The 5,354-nt window shown below is 37.2% G+C and overlaps 1 long non-coding RNA gene across 1 annotated transcript; it reads left to right on the forward strand.

The window, feature by feature from the left end:
• The first annotated feature begins 771 nt into the window (after window positions 1–771).
• Window positions 772–3,886, forward strand: LOC138241366 (uncharacterized). The gene is made up of 2 exons (XR_011190587.1): window positions 772–908; window positions 3,074–3,886. It is a non-coding gene; the product is annotated as an uncharacterized lncRNA (long non-coding RNA).
• The last annotated feature ends 1,468 nt before the right edge of the window (window positions 3,887–5,354 follow it).

Here is a 5,354-nt window from a genome sequence, read left to right on the forward strand (position 1 = left end):
AAAACACTCCTCACGTCACAGTGAAAGCAGCCATAAAGTCATACTCTTCCACACACATGCAAAATGTAAGTTCACATAAATCATACCAGCAGGTTTCATGGTACGTGAAGGTACAGTACCAGTAGCATCAGTGAGAGGAAAACATTTTTAAAAGTGTTTATCTTTATAACTTAACAATAACATATTGTGCATTCTGACTGAGTTGACAAGTTCTGAGAAGTATTTGGGGGAGTCAGCCTTAGAAATGTTTGCAACTGAACTTCCACCTTAATAAGTGCTTTACTTAAGTAGTGTATCTCAGATGTAGAATACTTTCAGCTGGAACACTGCTTTCAAGTCTGATTTTCACCTTATAAAAGCATATGGATGCCTTAATGGGGTATAGAGAAGGACAGGTAGAAGTGTTCTGGAATTGAAAGGTATGTGAACTGTCAAGATAGACACAGCACTAGAACAATAATTCATTCTGGAATTCTGATTCCAGGTAGTGATGTTGAACCTAATTCTTCCATCAGATGCCATCTTTTTGAAGTCATGCAATGGATTAAAAAATACTCACACACAAACAAACATGGGATTTTTCAAACATGCAAACTCCCACATTCCTTCATCTGCTCCTCGAGATTTTGAAATTCTACAGTATGGAAACCTCTTCCTTGAAGAAAGCCTTTAAAATAATTGTGTTCTTTGTAAATATGTATGCTGCGTGACATATTTTTTGCAATTATTATGGTTCTTGAAGTTTTTCTTTTTGCTCATTAAGCAGTAAGTTAACCATCAAATGAGGTGTTAATCTGAAGCCCCATCTGCAGTCCACATGTTGGAGGCCCTGGAGTCAGAGCTGAAGAAGAGCAAGACTCTGAGCATAATCCCTCTTACAAACACCCCTTCATCACCTCAGCGTGGTGGTAAGTATGTGCTGAAAAGGGCTGATGAGTACAAGCAAATGGATCGATACACACAGATCAATAGTGGATATGGACATACAGTATGTGTAGATGGATTCATATTTTTGCTGTATAAAAGCAGATCAAATGTGTTATGAAGCGAAGTTGGTTGTGGTCAGCCTTTTACTTTTTTCAAAGGAATTCAAAAACAGTCTAATTTATACATACAGTACCATTTATCAGTATTATAGGTTACTTGTGAGCTTATTTCAATTAAGTCAATAGCTCAATAAACATATCTTTTATCATCATTTTAATCCTTTACTTAGCTGGAGTAGTCAATTGAAAGCAACTTCTCACCTACAGTGCCAGCCTGGAGAGTAATCCTTTTATATAGGGATATTAGACTGGGGATTTACTGTAGCAGTGTGAGCTGTGAGACATGATTCCTGCTCAAGGGAACAATAGCAGCCTCCACTTCACCTGGGAATTGAAGCAGTAGCACTTTACTCCAGAGCCCTCACCACTATTTCACATTGCTGCCCAAACAATTTAATTTAACAACCGGAGGTGTAATTGATTAGAATTTTCCTTAGAGAATGTCGCATAAAGTATTAATTTCATGAATATGACATTGCACAATGTAAGAATTAAGATTACAGGACACTGCACAGCAGCTGATGGTTCTAAAATGTTGCAAATCCTTAGAATGCCCCTTTTAACTTTCTTTTTCCATAAATATTTATCTGTGTTAGAAATTATTATTAAATGTAATAAATTACATACGATCTGCAACATTTTATAGTGAACATCTGTAAATTCAGCAATGTTTTAACTTCACATATTAAAATTGTAAGGAAATATATTAAATCTGATACTCTGCAAGATATAAAAAGCATTGTTATACTTTATTTAAACCCATACTATTTCCTATTGTATAATTGTATACTTAGTAATGTATTACTATTGTATTATTAATCCAGCTGAGAAACCTGTGTATGGTACTTATGGGTTTCTCAAAGCTACTTCAACTAATAAACTACTTTTACTTCAGTTCATCTATGATTAAAATCATGAAACAATTAAACAAATAACTCATACACTGTATAAAAAGGTAATGTTGGAGAAACTAATTCAATGGAATACACCCAGAAGCAGTTTGGAAATACGTCAGAAGTAACTAAATAGCCAGCATGCATAGAAAAACATTTTTGTTTGTTTGTTGTCTTTCTGTGTTTCTTGTCTGACAGATTATGCTTAATCAAGCATAGTTTTGACCTATAGCTAATCATTTTTCTTTTTATGGATTAGCACATCAATAGTCTGTGATCTCATTCATCATTTTTTTTAGATTACAACCTTAACACACGGTACATCTCCTCACAGGAAAACTGAATCATGAAATAGAAAGGAACTTTAGCAGGATAAAATAAGTCATGACATTCTCTAAAAGTCAAGATACTACTTTTGGATGTGTTTGTATGTGGGTTATCATTAAAAAAATATAGCTGGGACAACAGATAGTATTCAAATCTGATTTGACTGATATTCCATGAGCTTTTATGTTTTTCCACGTCCCCACACATTGTCTCCCTTGTTTTTTTTCAACAAGAGTGCATCAGAGCCAAGGAAATTGCTTAATAATCAGGAAACAATGTAACCTACGTGTCTGTTGACAAAGAATGTGTGTAATTCTAGTGCATTAACAACAAACTGAAAAAATAAAATTCTTAACGTATTATATCAATGTAACACTTCTAGATTTTAGTTGTGGTTAGTCAATATTTACCAGGCATCAAAAGTAACTTTTAGAAAAATAAAGTATCCAGCTGTGGAATTTTGATCAAATATTTTTGTCGATTTGAGAAACTTTGTTACATAAGCACTAAATTGCCACATTAGTGAGTGACTTGAACTGGCACAGATGATTTACCCTGTTGAATGTCAGGCCTAGTGAAAATAAAGAAAGATCATGTCATCAGTATGTTGAGCTAAGACAGTGCACTGTCACTCACCACCGGGCAAGTTCACAGCTGACAAATGATTAACCTGGGTAGATGTAACAGCCAAGCACAATCTGTCAGTGATGGACCATGATCTGAGTGACCATGAGCCACAATACCTTGCACAGGTCGATGGGCTGGCACAAGTGTGATGGTCTAATGAGGAATGTCTATTCGCTTCAGATCCACTCGTAGTGATTGATGGCCACCTGACTGGACAGCGCTACGCCGTTCAAGTTCTGGGACCTCCCTTGCTGCTCTGCCTACAGGCTCATCCTGACGTGACGTGACAATTCCAGCAGGACAATACACACCCATGGTTTGCTCATGTAAAACAAGGGTTTCCTGTGAGACGGGAATGGTGCAGTTATGCCAAGGATAACTGGATGTGCTATTCACTAAGCTTGAGCCCCATTGAACGTGTGTGGGATGAGCAGGGGGTGGTCTTTTGCTCTATAAGAGAAATTGGACAAAATCCATCCATCCATTTTCTAACCACTTACTTCTGGTGAGGGTCATGACGGTAACAACACAATCCAAGACCTGGTGCAAAGATTATGTTGCTACCCATTCTGTGGGCGTGAATGATATTACTTACATAGCAGTATAAAACACATCTGTATGCTACTTGTGTTGTCTTGTAAGATGAGAATGGGACAGTTACTCTATGAATTCCTCACTCACCGGAGCCCTGTTGAACATGTGGGATGAGCTAGGATGCGATTGGGCATTTGCATCTCATAGTGAACAGACATGCTTGTCTGGCTCTACAAGAGTAAGGAGACTGAATCCTTCAAGCAAGCATCTACAACCTGCTGCAACACTTGCGTCATACTGTAGGTGAACAGCTGGTATTGCTTTCAATGGTGGACATACAGGCTACTAGTCTGTGACGTTCACAGTTAACTCCCTGTTGATGGCAAATGTTAATAATCATTACAAATTTACATTTCTTATGTCTGTTTCAATACATTGCCAGTGTGCCTGTTACAAAAATGATTCCTGTTATTTTCCTGACAATACCTTTGTACTCCAAAGCTGTTGCTTTTCTAAGAGATAAGGTGCTTTTCGTTATCAGTATGCATGGTTGCATAAAGAAAAACATTTAATCAACACGCAAGTATTTGCCTAGGCTAAAGGAAAGGCATTTGAGTCAAAATAATGAATCCAAAGCACAATGTGGGCAGAAAGTGCTGTTTTGTCAGTAGTGCTCAGTGTGCCTCCAGTGCAAAAATGGGACTCCAACCATGGTTTTTGTTATCTGTTTTGGCTGGGAAGGAATGGAGGTGGTGCACTGCCTTTGACAATGGCAGGACAAAAACTGAAGATGTCCAAGCATCTCCTCCACAGCAGATAATACTTACAGCACTGTTTACTTTTATCCTCTCTCTGTGTACTCTCAGTGCATACTCTTTGCAATCTCTGCAATGTGGTCTTGTAGCGAATTGAGATCTAGTATGCTGAGTATCTTTATCCTGGTTGGACAGGCTGCTGGTTGTAGTGTTCACAAAACTGAGGCACATCCCCGATCCACATGGGCCTGCACACTCTATTAAAATCTCATTACAAATGTAAAGTGAAAGGCCTCCTTATGACGTGGTGCTTTGGAGTGTTGAAACTGGTTATGCATAAGAGTGGAACTCCGTGGATCTCCATAGATATTGTTCCCATAGGCGGAACTAGTTTTCGTGAAAACTGAGTTGTTCAAATATGACAGGGAAGAAAATCCTTCATTGCTTGGACTTGGCCTTGAACGTGATGGGAACAGTAATCACTACACTCCCTGCCATGATGTAATTTTATAAATGAAAGTCCTCCTCTCCACCAGACTGACAAGTGCAGCTTGGTCTACTACTATAACCTCTGTGGTTCGTGGACAATAGGATCCAGCAGTTTCCATGGCTGATGTTTTAGAATCAACCCCAAATGCCACCGACATCAAACTGTCAATTATCTTAATAATCTTGCATACAATCAAAGAGAGAACTGACACCGTGTCTGAGCAGGTAAAGAACCCTGTAAATAAATGTGTGAATGCCGTATATCGCTTATTTAACATTTTTCATAAACGAATGTAAACCTTAAGTAATGTGTACCAGTTTACCAGTCAATATATAAAATAACTAAGAAAACACGAAAGAGGGTAGAGAATGTACAATGCTGAACATGGAAAATAGTCATGTGTTGTTTTGGAAGAAGCATATTTGGATACATTAAGGATTTTACTTTTCTCAGACTTTCGTTTTAGATTATTATATTTAAACTAAATATAATTTATCCAGAAATACTACAATTTTTCCATATACATTTATTTTATACACAGGTATACATTTTATGTACACAGAGAGAAGTACATATAAAAAAGTGTAATATTGGTGAATATGTTCAGTAAAATAATGTATCTAATTAATCTGTTATACACTTTTACAGAAATCAAACATTAATGAGCCACATCATCATTTGA

Source organism: Lepisosteus oculatus, chromosome 1, assembly GCF_040954835.1.
Source record: "Lepisosteus oculatus isolate fLepOcu1 chromosome 1, fLepOcu1.hap2, whole genome shotgun sequence".
Taxonomy (NCBI): domain Eukaryota; kingdom Metazoa; phylum Chordata; class Actinopteri; order Semionotiformes; family Lepisosteidae; genus Lepisosteus; species Lepisosteus oculatus.